The sequence below is a fragment of the Marmota flaviventris genome, chromosome 12, assembly GCF_047511675.1.
Source record: "Marmota flaviventris isolate mMarFla1 chromosome 12, mMarFla1.hap1, whole genome shotgun sequence".
Classification (NCBI taxonomy): Eukaryota; Metazoa; Chordata; class Mammalia; order Rodentia; family Sciuridae; genus Marmota; species Marmota flaviventris.
In genome coordinates this window covers 109,056,089-109,071,380 of record NC_092509.1, presented here as the reverse complement: position 1 = coordinate 109,071,380, position 15,292 = coordinate 109,056,089, and positions in this window count along the sequence as shown.

Here is a 15,292-nt window from a genome sequence, read left to right as displayed (position 1 = left end):
TGGAGACACACACACACACACACACACACACACACTAAAGAGAAGGAAATATCACCTGACAGAGAGCCTAACCAGATCAATAGATCAATAGTTACATTAAAACCTTTAATACTGCAACCATAGGAGGAGTTTCTCGGATTGGAGCAAGATCAAATCGTTGTATAAGAAATGGACTTTAAATAAGAAAAATGTAAGTTAAAGGAAGAGTATAAAAACGATATTATTAAAGAGTTAATAATAAGAACACATGGGGGGCTGGGGTTGTGGCTCAGAGGTAGAGCACTCGCCTCACACGTGTGAGACGCTGGGTTCAATCCTCAGCACCACATAAAAATAAACAAGGAAAATAAAAATTTAAAAAAAGAACACATGGGTCAAAGAAGTAAAATATTAAGTTGAGTTGTAAGAAAATGAAAACATGGCATGTCAAATTTCTGCCATACAAGTTGAACTGCTCTTTAAAGAAAATTCACAGATCTAAGTTGTATACTAAAAAGGAGAGACATCTCAAATCAATACCCTACCTTCCTCCTTAAGACACTAAAAAGATAGAAAAAAGCAAAATAAGAGATGAAAATACTAAGAATTAGAGCAGAAATTAATGGATAAAAAATAGATATGAGTAGTAAAAATCAATGAAACCACATCTGATCCTTTGGAAAGATCAATAAAACCAATAGACATTTAACTAGAGCGACCCAATGAACACGAAGAAGACTCAAATTACGAGAACCAGAAATGAAAGAGTAGTCAGTAGTGGTCCTGACCCACAGAAACAGAATCATAAAGGAAAGTCAGGAACAACAGCGTGACCATCTATTATGTAACTTGGATGAGATGGAAAGATCACTAGAAACAACCACCAACCGACTCAAGAAGAAATCAGCAGCCTGCCTAGAAGATCTGTGGCAAGAGATTCAGTGAGTTGTCATTAAATCACCCCCCTCTAAAAAGCAACAGCAAAAAGAGGCCCACACGATTTACATGGTGCACTCTATCAGAAATTTACAGAATCCACTTCTTTACAAACTTCCCAAGATGGTTAAATAAGAGAAGGCTTCCCCAGCCATCCAAGAGGCCAGTGTTCAGAGACCAAAACCAAAGACATCATAAAAACTCTGGGCGAATATCTCCCGTGAATATGGATGCCGGAGTTCTCAGGACACACTCACACGCTGACTGAGCCGCGTGTAAACACGGGCAAACCCCGCCCCGGTGGAACGGGTTCCAGGTGTGCAGGTGGCCTTTCCATTCCAAAGTCGACCGCTCAGTAGACTGCGCCAACAGAGTAGAAGACGGAACCCGCACCCTACAGTTTGAATGCTGACTGTCCCCTGAAGGTCCATGTGTAAAGACAGGTTCCTGGGCGGGGGTGCCACTGGGGGGGCACGGTAGAGCCTGGTGGAGGCTCTTAGGCCATTGGGATAACGCCTTTCAACAGGACTGTGGGAGCCCAGCCCCTTCCTCTTCTCTCTTTTTTGCTCACTGCTCATGATGGAAGCAATATCACTCTGCCATGATGAGCTGCCTTGCTCCAGGCCCCAAACAATGGGGCCAATCCATTATGGACCAAAACCTATTTTTTTCTGTATGAGTTACTTATCTTGGGTATTTTGTTATAGTGATGGATAACTAACAAACACTGCCATGGCCCCATCTCTCAGGCTGTTGATTAAGAAGATAGCAGATGAGGGGCAATGGGCGATGAAGAAAAGACAAACAGACACACATAGAAAAAATGTGGGGCCCAGCCCAGTGGGACACTGCTCTCTGAAGGAGCAGCGGTGACCCAGAGCTAGCTCAGCACATTCATTATACAGGTTTAGTAATCACAAGGTTATTTGTGGGAAAGTTTTAGCAAAGCAGACAATCTCAAGGACATGGGCCTTACAAGACCTTAGGGTTATCTTGCTATGCTCAGAACTTTCTATCCCTAGCAGCTGGATCCTGAGCTCAAGGTCCTGACTGGTACAGCTGTGTGCCTTTGCAGTAGCCTCCCTCCTTGGGCTGGCGTCACCATAGCAACTGGGCCATCTTGACCTGCACTCTGCACAGACGTTGCCAGCGCCACGCAGCCACAAGGTGGTCAGAGGCCATGATTCAAGTCACCACTCCCCATGAACACCCCACACAGCCATCTCAACAGTGTTTGGCAAAATTCAATACACCTTTATGATTAAAAAAGAAAAAGAAAACTCAACCATCTAGAGGGAACGTCCTCAGTTTTGTAAAAAGCATCTAAGAAAAACTAAAACATGACATCACACTTCATGTTGAAAGACTACTTTTCCCTCCAGAATCCGGAGAAGACAGGCATGCCCACTCTGGCTGCTTGTGTGCGACACGGTACTGGGAGTTCTACTTGGGCAGTTAGAAATCAGTGAACCAAGGGCACCTGACCGGAAGGAAAGAATTAACTCTCTCTATTTGAAGACAGCATGATCTTGGACATAAAAAAATCCAAAGGAGTCCAATAAAAATTATCAGGACTAATAAAGAAGTTCAGTGAGATAACAGTACACAGAATCATTATGCAAAAATCAAGTGTACTTCTACGCATTTGCAATTAACACTCCAAAAATGGAATTAAGGAACAGTTCCAATTGCAATCAAATGAAATCAATTAGAAATATATTCAATAAAGTTGGTATGAAACTTATATTTGAAAATTACAAAACATTTTCCAAGAAGTTACAGAAGAGCTAAGTAAATGGAAAAGCATCCCATTTTCACAGACTGGAAGACTTGATGATGCTCAGATGGCATCATTACGCAGCAGATCCAACGGAACTCAGAACTTCAGCCCTCTTCTTTGGAGAAATGGACAAGCAGGTTCTAAGATCTTTATGAAATTTCAAGTGACACAAAGTAGTGTAGAAAACCTTGAAAAAAAAAACAAGTTGGAATATTCACAGCTCTTGGAATCACAACTTAGGTCAAAGCAACAGCAACCAGAGTGTGGTAATGGTAAAGCTAGACACACAAATCATTAAATTCAGAAATAAAGCCACATTTCTATGGTCTTACCTCCAGAAAGGGTACCAACATGATGAATCAACAGTCTTTTCACTTAAAGATGTGGGACGGTTGGCTAGTCACAGGCAAAAGAAAGAAGTCGGACCCCTAATCACAGTATATTCAAAAATTACCAAAACAGATAAAGACGCATATGTAACATCTAAAACTATAAAATTCTTAGAAGAAAATATAGGGGTGAATCTTCATAACCTTGGTTTTTGGAATGGATTCTTAGATTTAGCACCAAAAACATAAGAACATAAGAAGCCACAGAAGATCAAACAATTCAAACCTCATCAATATATATATATATATATATATATATATATATATATATATATATGGGTTTTCTGCTTCAAAGGACACCATCAAGAAAGCAAAAAGACACCCACTGAATGAGAGAAAATAATTGCTCATCATTAATCAGATCAGGAACTTCTATCTAGAATATAGAAAGAATATTACAACTTGATAATAAAAGACAAATAGCCTAATTAAAGATGGGCAAAGGATCTGGAGAGAGAGCGCTACAAAGCCGTCAAACAGGTGCCAACAACCACAAGAGCTCCTGCCGTCATTGGTCACAGGAAACCAACAAGGGACAGTGACATAGTGCCTTGCACCAATAGCACGACTACACTCAGAAGGACACACATGGTCATAACTGTCTTCAGAATGAAGAGACGCGTTTTGGACACGCCTTCCTTAAGGGCAGGACACCAGCGGTGTGGCCCAGGTGGCAGTTCCCCAGGATGTTAAAGCAGGCTGTGCGGCTTCGCACCCCACCCCAGGCACAGGCACAGTGCAAGGCCCTGTTGGGCACATGCCCGGGAGAAACAGAAACAGATGTCCACAAAACCTGCCTGTGGGTGTCCACAGCAGAATCACTCTGGACAGCCAGGAAACAGTGCACATGCCACCAAATGACAAGTGTTCTGTGCTTACCTGGGGGAGTCCTCAGAGTACTGGTACACGTGGTGACACAGGACTCGAAGCCAGGGAATCAGGCCAAGCGCACAGCATCTGTGTCAGGTCCGGACGAGGCAGCACCGGAGACAGCAGGTGGGTTCCTCCTCACCGGTCTAAGGGACAGGGGCCTCTGGGAGCCTAAGCGCAGCTCCCCGGAGTGAGGGAGGCTCACCCACTGCCTGGTACACGCGATCTTACCACATGGGGCTCACGTCTCAATAACGCTGTTCTTAAAAAAAAGGCACCGCTATCACAAGAAAGCAAGAGCAGTGACCTCAGACTGAGGGGCAGGACCGCAGACCCGGGCGTGGACAACTCAGCGGAGCCTGTGTCAAAGTAAGACAGCACAGGGCTGGGAGCAGAGCTCAGCGTGGAGCACCCGGCCCAGTCCCAGCACCCAAAGGAGACGGTGGTGGCCACGAGCAGCAGAGCAGACGAGAACCTGCACAGATCTGGCTTAACCCACAGGACACTCAAGACTGAGGCTATGGACAGTGTAGAGCATCTCACCGACATCAGCGGAAGACACTCATCTTCAGCTGGGTTTGAGGACCCGTCGAGGAGGCCTTCACCAGAAGTACAGAATATCTGAAATTCAAAGCTTTTAATAGAATTAAATACGAAACCTCTAACAAAATTTCATCTAGAAAATCTCTAAGTATCTGGAAATTAAAAAACAGATTTTGAAATCACAAGAGTTTTAAAAATAAATCTCTAGAAGGCTGGGTGCAGTGGCACACACCTGTAATCCCAGAGGCTCAGGAGGCAGAGCAGAAGGATCGAGAGTTCAAAGCCAGCTTTAGCAGTTTAGCAAAGTGCTAAGCAACTCAATGAGATCTTGTTTCTAAATAAAATACAAAATAGGACTGGGGATGTGGCTCAGTGGTTAAGTACCCCTGAGTTTAATCCCCAGTATCTACCCCCCAAAAAAAAATCACAAGAAAGATTTTAATATATTTGGAAATATAAAAAAGTGAAAACACAACATATCAAAATTTGTGAGAGCCAGGTGAGGTGGTACACACCTGTGATCCCAGAGGCTCAGGAGGCTGAGGTGGGAGGATCACAAGTTCCAAGCCAGCCTCAGCAACAGCAAGGTGCTAAGCAAGTCAGTGAGACCCTGTCTCTAAATAAAATACAAAATAGGGCTGGGGGTGTGTGGTTCAGTGGTGGAGTGCCCCTGAGGTCAATCCCTGATACCCAAATAAAAGGGGGAGAAGAATAAAATATAGTGAGAAATACCTAAAATATTTCCCACAGGGAAAATCATGGTTTTAAAATTTATTATGAAAGAAAGATCTGTACCAATGATTTGAGTTTTCACCATAAGAAACCAGAAAAAGGTCAAATTAAATCCAAAGTGGCCAGTAAAAAAGGAAGTGATAAATGCAGTTGCCTGAATCCCCAGCACCCCCACGATGACAATGAAAGGTGACCCCAGGAGCAATCAGTCATGTGGGCAGGGGGTCAGACCCCTGGGCCAGCTCATCTTTCCACCATGAGACAGCCCAGCAGAAAGACAGACCCTGGAGCCAGGAAGAAGGCCCTCACCAGACACCACATGCACCAGCACCCTGTTCTCGGCATTCCTGCCTCCCGGACTGTGAGGAAGAAGTTTCTGCTGTCTGTGGGCCACCAGGCAGAGTGCTGTGTTCTAGCAGTGCAGAAGACTAGGAAAAGAAGCATGCATTAACTCAGACATCACCCATGTGCATATATGACTACAGGACCGGTGTAGTCCTAGGTCATGGACAACCAGAAGAATGAGCAGTCATACTCCACTTATGTATGATGTGTCAAAGTGCATTCCACTGTCAGATATAACCAATCAGAACAGTGGAATAGATAATAGCCATGCAATAATGGAAAAATGAGACAATAAAACTGGTCAACTTCTGGCTAGCTTGGTGAGTTTCTATCGCAACTGAATGTTCAGTTTTGGAAAATAGATTTTTTTGCACCTATTGAGTCAACTTACGTAGATTTTCATCTTTATTCTGATCTTCAAAAAAAGAGAATCATTAAAAAAGAAAGGGCAACCCAAAGGCTGGAAGAAAATATTTGCAGTTCATAAACTTGAGGAACTTCCACCAGAGGAAGTTACTCAAGAGAAATGAAATGCAAGTCTGCAATTGACTGCGAGAATGTGCACGGCCTGCATTCCTAAGAACCAAAACTGTGGGAAATCCAAATGTGCGGCATCAGGTAAGAAATTAGGTGAACAAGCCACCCAACTGCAGGGTGTTCTCTTCACGGAGTGCCACTGGGCAACCTGAAGGAACGAGTTACCAAACATACCACAACATGGGTGACTCTCCAAAGCAAACCAGACTGAAAGAAGTACCAAGCTTATGTTTCCAATTTCTATGAAATTTTAGTATGGGAAAAACTAATATGTAGTGACATGTAGCAAATCAGCAATCATCTGTGGACGGAGATGAGTCAATTGCTGAACCTCACCAAGGATGCGTGTGTGGTGGAAACATTCTGTATTTGAATCAAGATGGTGGTTTCTGAGTATGTGAATTGTTAAAAACTCAGTGAATGATGTGCGTGTCTAAAGCTGGTTCCTATGTGCAAGTTTTGCTTCAACGCAGTTCACTAGCAGATGATGCGTGAGTGTGCAGGCCCCCCCATGACGGCGTCATCGGTGAGAGGGCTTCTGCAGGTGCACGGCTGCCTCTCTCTGCCCTTGATCCACTGGACTCTCAGCTCCCAGTGCTCAGGTTACCCCAGGTAGAGTCAGCTAAGTCAGCTAGGTAGCCAACAGCTGCTCACGGACGTCACATGGGTGCTCGTGGTGTGGGAAAGCCAGAATCTTGTCTTCAAGCATGGCTTCTCCAGCTGTTTCACTTTAAGCACATTTACCCCTTGTCTATTTCCCTGTCTGTGTAGCAGTGATGGAGACCCACCTCCAAGAGCTGTACAACCCAGGGTTAAAAGTCCCTGAGAACCTGAGAAGCAGTGGGCTCAGGACAGGCCCCTACCCCGGGCCTCTCCCCACACCTCCTTCTGTGCAGTTGCTTCCTTCTGGGATAAGCGCGGGCCGCTGTCTTGGCCGTCCCAGACCTTCCTGCCTTTGGAGGGCTGCCCACCCATGTGACATGCAATCCAATTTCCCCAGGCCTCAGAAAGACCTAACTTAGTTATGCCTTCATTTAGAATTATAAATGCACGATTAGAGATTCTTTGAGTCTGTGTCTAGGAGCATCAAAACACACACTCACTACCAAGTTAGAGCTTGTATTTTCTTAAAGCATGTTCTTGGCTGTGACCCAGAATCATCTCTTTCCTCTGACCCAATGTTGAGATGAACCTCAGGAATCATATACATTTCAAACAAGCTCGTGGACTGCCTCTGAGCCCCTTCAGCCTTTACCTGAATAAAACACAAAGAGCTGACAGTTTTTGTCTGTGAAAAAAGGGATCAAAAGACAGGGCCCCCTGTAGGCCCAGTGACTAAAGGAAAATTGGGAAAATTGTATTGCAAAATGAAAAACTTTTGTGTTTCAAAAAAGTATCATCAAGAAAGTGAAAGCTGAGCCCATAAAATGGGAGCCAGTCCTGGCAGATTGTCTGTCAATCAAATAAGGTTTCACATCCAGAATAGAACACAATTCACATACCCCAGCAAGCAAGACAGGCAACGAGACGAAGAAAGGGGTGACTGATGTAAGTGGACATTTCTCCAAAGGTGAAGAAACACCCAGTGATGCATTCAAAGGTGCTGACCAGCGTCTCAGTAGGAGAACCCAACCCACACCACACTGAGAGGCCGCTTCTCACCACTAGGACGGCCAAGTTAAAAAGGCGTGCGGTAACAAGGGCTCGACGACCTCGGGGAGACTCCCCAGCTCGATACCTGAGCTGCCTCCTGACCGTTCACTGCACCCTAACAGGCAGGGTAAGCAGTGCCTGCATGTCACTCAGGAGAGATGAGAACACGGACACGCAGCAACTTGTCCACGACGTCCGTCACGGCATCATTCATGTTGACCAGAAGTAAAGACAGCACAGCTGAGCAGGGACACTCATGGTGCCACACAGTAGACCGCGAAGCCACTGTGCCCACGGGCAGGAACAGTCAGCAAAGCAGTGGAGACCATGTGAGACATCACTCCTTTCACAAGGAAAGGCCAGACTGGACAACCCTGGGACCCAAGTGGTGGCCTGTCCCCTTCCTGCAGGTCAGGGGCACTGCGTGGCTGGCCCCTGCCTGTGGTTACAGGGGCTTCTTTTAAGTAGTCTCACAATTCTGTTGATGCACTAAAGCCATGAAGAATTCCCTTTCTAAGGGTGGGTTTTGTGGTATGTGAATTAGATGTCAACAAAACTTATGGAAATGATTTTTCCTGGCCGTTAGCCAGTGGAGGCTGAGAACATCGGCAGATGTGGCTGAGTGAGAAGGGGGCTCAGGATGGACCTGGGTGACTAGGGGGCATCTGACCTCCACGCCGTGCTGTGGCCTGCTGGTCAGGTGTGTCCTCTGCTCATGCAACTATCCCATGTGGCACAGGTACTGAAGAAATCCAGCCCTAGAAACGAGCACGGAGAGCCCGCTGGACCACAGGAAGGGCCGGCTAACAGGGAGTGTCCAGCTGTCTTCCAAGAGCGCCTCTGATGAGCAAGCGTGGTGAGACACACAGGCACCGCACGGGGGTTGATCTGGACCTTTTGTGTGGCCCAAGAAGACACGTTACAGAACAGTGACTCGAGGGGAGAACAGCCCTGCTTTGCCCTGCGAAGCCAAGGGCCTCCTCGCTCCTTCCTGGACCAGGAAGGCCAGCAGGGGACGAGGAGTGGAGTCATGCTCTGGTGTCAGGTCCAGGTTCCACGGGGTCAGGACAAGCTGCCCTTTCTGAAGCTCAGTTTTTTCACTTGTGGAATATGAAGAGCAGGATCCATTTTAAGAAATGCTTATGCAGATTGAATGAGATTCTCGGTGGACCCTCACAGCTACCCAGGGGACTCTGGCCCTCTCTGGGTCTCCTGGCTTCCCAGCACTTACTTACCGAGCACCTGCTGTACAGAAGGCACTAAGAGCTACAGAATCTCCCAAGTCACAGTGAGTGTCCTGGGTGGACTTCGAGGACACACCTTCACTTTGGTGAAGCGACCCTGGAGAGGGGACACGCGGATGCCCCTTCCAACCCTCAGTGTCCAGCAGACTTCCTGGCGTGGATTGTGCTGAGAAGTGAATGAGCTGAGCTTTAAAAATTGCCAGCCGTCCCTTCACCACACACCCGGAGCCATCTTCTTCCTGTCAGCACCACCTTGACTCACCCACATAACTCAGGGTCCAGCCCGATGTTTCCTGGGTAATAACAAGAGATCCAGGGGCCCTGAAATTCAAGCTGCTCTACAGGAGCTGCCTCCCTGTGCAGCTGGGGGAGGGAGGGCAGAGGCTGCGGAGCAAAGTGGCATCTGGGCTCCATGGCTTCCTGGCTGTGTGGAGCTGGGCAAGTGGGTCACCTCACTAGTATTTATTGTACTACCATAATACTCCCATTTTTGTCATCAAAAAGAAATCTGGTAAATGGAGATTATTGCAAGATTTAAGAGCCATTAATAATGAGATGGTTATTATGGGACCTGCTCAATCAGGGATTCCTCAGTTGTCTGCTTTGCCAAAAACCTGGTATGTTTTAGTTATAGATATTAAAGATTGTTTTTTTTCAATTCCAATTCATCCTGAGGATAGTCCACGTTTTGCATTTACTATCCCTGCACTGAATCATGAAGGTCCTGATCAGAGATATGAATGGAAAGTACTCCCTCAAGGGATGGCTAACAGCCCAACTATGTGTCAAATTTATGTTAACAAAGCAATCCAGCCACTTAGAAATCAAAATCCTGAACTACAAATATTTCACTATATGGATGATGTATTATTAGCACACAAAGATAAAAACACATTGCTAGAATGTTATGCCACACTTACAAACTTATTAAAAAATTATAATCTAGAGATAGCAATAGATAAAGTACAATTAAATTTTCCAATTAATTATTTAGGAGTTCTATTATCCTCAACCATGGTCCGTCCACCAAAAATTCAAATACGAGTAGATCAACTCAAATCACTTAATGACTTTCAAAAGTTATTAGGAGACATAAATTGGATAAGGCCTTATTTAGGTATACCAACAGGAGAGTTGGGACCTTTATTTGATATCCTAAAAGGTCCATCAGATCCAAATTCACCCCGCATGTTAACGCCTGAAGCAAGAAAGGCATTGAAAATCATTGAAACATATATGGAAAATATGCATTTGGATAGAATTGATATAAGTTTGCCTTTATTATTTATTGTACTACCAACAAAAAATATTCCTACAGGAGTATTTTGGCAAGAAGGTCCATTATTATGGATACATTTATCTTATTCTCCTAACACTATTCTTACTAGGTATCCTGAGGCTGTAGGACAATTAATACTCAAAGGAATAAAAGCAGCCAAGGGAGTGTTTGGAATTTCTCCCAATAAAATTATTACTCCATATACTATGAATCAAATTGATGAGTTAGCTAATGAGTTAAATACTTGGGCAATAATCATGTGCAAATCTAATGTTTCATTTGATAACCACTTACCATCTAATCCTTTATTGTCTTTTTGGTCATTGCATCCTGTAATTTTTCCAAAAATGACAAGAAAAACACCTATCATGAATGCTCCAAATATATTCACTGATGGGTCAAATAATGGTACAGCAGCAGTAGTTACCCCTGATAAAACTTTTACATTTTTAGTACCCAAACAATCAGCTCAAAAGGTAGAGCTTAATGCAGTTTTACAAGCTTTTGTGATGTTTAAAGATTCTGTATTTAATTTATTTTCTGATAGTCAGTATGTAGTTAATGCTATAGTATCTCTTGAAGATGCTGGTAGGATTTCCCCTTCTTCTACTGTTTTCTCTTTGCTTTCCACTATACAAAGTCTAATCTGGGACAGAAAAGATCCATTCTTTATAGGACATATCAGGGCACATACAGGATTGCCTGGAGCCCTTAGTTTGGGCAATGATTTAGCAGATAAAACTACACATGACATACATATTTTCTCTACACTAGAAGAAGCTATAAATTTTCATAAAAAGTTCCATGTCAATGCTAATACTTTACAAAAGCGTTTTAAAATAACTAAGGAACAAGCTAGACAAATAATAAAACAATGTCAAAATTGTGTGACCTTTTTACCACAAGTTAATCTTGGAGTCAATCCTAGAGGATTGATACCTAACCATATTTGGCAGATGGACGTCACACACTTGCCAGAATTTGGAAAATTAAAATATTTGCATGTTACAGTTGATACTTCTTCTGGATTTTTGATGGGCTCCTTTCATGCCGGAGAAAAAACTAAAGATGTTATAGCTCATTGCTTACAAAATTTTGCCACTGTGGGTGTTCCAAAACAGTTAAAAACAGATAATGCCCCTGGTTATACTTCTACCTCTTTTAAACAATTTTGCTCAACATTTGGCATTACTCATATAACAGGAATCCCATACAATCCACAGGGACAAGGCATAGTTGAAAGAGCTCATCAAACTATTAAAATGTACTTATTAAAGCAAAAAGAAGGAATTGGGAAGGGGTATATATTCCCCAAAGATAAACTTAAAATAACCCTTTTTACTCTAAACTTTTTAAATTTGGATTCATCAGGACTTAGTGCTGTGGAAAGGCATATGTGTCCAAAAAATGTACATAAGCCCAAGGTACTTTGGAAGGATATTCTAACAGGACAATGGAAAGGTCCTGACCCAGTAATTGTCTGGAGTCGGGGGTCTGTTTGTGTGTTTCCACAGGGAGAACAGCAGCCGATTTGGATTCCAGAGAGATTAACCAAGGTCCTGACCCAGTGATTGTCTGGAGTCGGGGGTCTGTTTATGTGTTTCCACAGGGAGAACAGCAGCCGATTTGGATTCCAGAAAGATTAACTAAAGCGATTTCTACAGACCAAAAAGAAGATGATTTGGCTCAAATCCATAACAACTGATATCCAAAACTCCAGTTTGGCTATTCTTACATCTGCAACAGAACCAGGATGCTTTTTTCAATATCTATTTTATTATTGCCCTTTGCCATATCATGAAGTTCTATTTTGTTTTTTGAGCTCATACAGACCTAGGTTAATGTTTTGCTGATCAGTTCTATTTTTTGACTATAGAGTTTTTAAACATTGCAATGGAGATTTCACCTGTAAAAAGTTATAAGGCCTTTACTATAATGTTATGTGTTGTATGTATTATGTTATGTGTGCACACTTGTGTTTTGTGTTATATGTTTGAATGTCCATATATCATATATGATGAGCGCTCATGATAAAATGGATCCAAATATTTTTTTTTGTTTCACGTGATTTATATGGTTTAATTTAAATTGGGTAAACAACTGTTGAGGATTGTTTTAATATGTAAACAAAAAAGAAGGTTAACAGATCTGTTTGTTTACTTTCACCTTTCCTTTTCATTATATTTAATAATTCTCTTAAAGACAATGTAAATTGTTAAGAAAATTGTTTTCTTTTAGTGCCTTCTGTAATGTTACATAATTTTTTCTTTAGCCATTATTGCCAGAATTCCTATCTTCATCCCAGTGCCGGTGAAGACAATGTAAACTGTTAAGAAAATTGTTTTCTTTTAGTGCCTTCTGTAATGTTACATAATTTTTTCTTTAGCCATTATTGCCAGAATTCCTATCTTCATCCCAGTGCTGGTGAAGTCAAAGATAAAACCAATCTACACCTTCTACAATAGCCATCACTGAACTGCTTGCAGAACTTGCCTGGACACATTGTGAGCTCACCTGTATGCATTTTGAACTATCTGTTGGTGCAGCGACTTGTGGTAGTGTTGGGGTATGTTTGCTGATGATGTCACCGGTAGTACAATTTTTCAAAGGAGCCCTCAATTGGCTTAATATCATGGCATTTTGCATCCTCCTCTACTAGTGATGGTCTAAAATTTGGGGGCCAACAGAGGTGAGGCAAAGAACCTCACCCCCCCACTGGTGCAAAGGCCTATCCACAACTATAGCTGTATGCTGGACCGGTAGTCAGTGACGGGTATGATCCAATTGCAGTGGTACCAACCTAAGACAGGAGGCTGACGCCTAGAGGTCAGTTCATCCGATGACGGGTAAGGACCATATGTTGAATTGGACTGCCTAACAGGCACGGTCCCTAAGCCACATGCTTGTTGTTTAAACAGAGAGGGGGAGATGTTGAGAGCCACAGCCGAAGGGGCCCCAGCAAACTTCCAGCTGCCAGCAATCCAGCTGCCGGCTGATGATTGGCTCACAGCGGCCCCAGCAACATCTAGCTGATTGGCTCCTCGGCCCCAGCAACATCTAGCTGATTGGCTCCTCTGCGGTGATGCTCATTGGACTGTTTCCCTGCCCTTTCAGACCACGGAGCTGCTCATTGGGGGACTTTTTGGCTCTGCCCACGTGACCCAGCCAATCGGCCTCAAGAGCAGGAGGATTGTGGGAGGTGGGGAGAAGCTTGTGGGGGGAGAGACAGGCTTGTGGAAAGCCGGTGGTGGCAGTTGAGGCTCTGAGGGGTTTTTCCTGAGAGGCTGTTTGTTTGGCGTGTTTGGTTCTAAAAATAAAGTTAGTTTCTTTTGACAAGTGGCTCCTGATTGTGCCCAGCCAGACTGCGGCAGGGCTCCATGGCTTCCTGGCTGTGTGGAGCTGGGCAAGTGGGTCACCTCTGCCAGCCTTCTTCCAAGCAGTAGGTAATAATACCTGCTCCAGGAAGTTGGCAGCAGACCCAGAAAGCAGTTGAGTGTTTTATACACAAAGTTCCATGCAAATATGGAGTTCCATCACCACCATTATTTTATCTTCATAACCTGTTCACGTTTACCACATGGTTCCGAACAATTTGTGGACATTAGGAAAGTCACGGGCAGCCTTGGACAGCGTCAGCACCATGAATACAGACGCACATCAGAGAGGGCCAAAATGTACCAATAAAACACAAATCTTTAATAATTACTCATAATTATACAGAAGAGCTTTCCCCAAAAGTTAATTACATATAGAATTTTATCTAGATAATCATGTCTTCCTTACAATAATTTCAAAATGGCAAGGAAATGTCCCTAGATCTCCTTAGCACCTGTCGACGTTCCTGTAACAAGGAGATGAAACTGGAACCCAGGGGGTGACGGTTCTTACAGAGCCACGCAGGGCCCAGGGGTCTCCCCTCCTCACATCCTGCGACTCCAGGCGTTGTGCTCCTGAATCTAGGAAAGCAGGAGCAAGGTGGCAGGAGGGGCACAGAGAGGAAGGAGGTGGGCCTGGACCACGAAGTGGTGTGTCGTGCACAGTTTTACTCCCTGGGAGTCTGTGGAGGCCCACAGGAGCAAGCTGGGCACCAGTGCCAAGGAAGCCAGGCACAGAGAGTACTTCCCGGCTGCAGTCTTACTAAGTCTCATCCTGATGCCACCGACGAAGAGACTGGGGAAGAGAGTGACTCTCTCCCAAGGTCATACGGGTAGGAAGTGACAAGCCAGGGTCACTTGGTCTGTGACCAGGTTCCTGCCCTCTCCTCTCCGCCTCCTGCTTGTCATTAGCACAAAAACATTAGGACGCGTTTTGACCCTCAGAGAGCACCTCTTTTCACCTCCACGTGCGAGACTTCATCGGGCCAAGTAGAAACCTGTTTCTGAAACTCCTTAGGATTCAGGCACTTCACGCTCCACCTCATCCCCTCTCAGAACTGACATCGTTACCTCTGTCAGAAGAGGAGGCAAGGGGGAGATGCCAAAGGATCCCAGGTGGGCTACCGGACAGCCCCCAGAGCCACGCCCCCAGACCCTGAGGGTGAGGTGGCCAGCATCCCCTCTGGGGCAAAAGCCCAAAGGACCTGCAGGTGGTGCTGCCCAAGTCCCGAGCAGCAGGCTCCGGGCTGCAAGCCCCGTGGGGAAAAGCCAGGGTCCTGAGGCTTCCACCAGGACCGCAGCAGTGTGGGCTGCAGCGAAGCCACGGGGCCTGCTGGGCCCTCGGAAGCCCCGGCTCCACCCCAGTGCATCCAGAAGGCGAGAGCTGAGGGCAAGCTTATTCCCAAGACTGCAGAGCCAGTGTCCTGGGACATGCACGGCCTGCTGCACTTCCCTCATTCCCATTTCCCCTCCTAGGGATGGGTCTGCACTGTCTCTGTACCACCGTGCACACGGGACACACGCAACCTGCTGGCCACTGTGCACACAGGACACACGCGACCTGCTGGCCACTGTGCACACAGGACACACGCGACCTGCTGACCGCTGTGCACACAGGACACACGCGACCT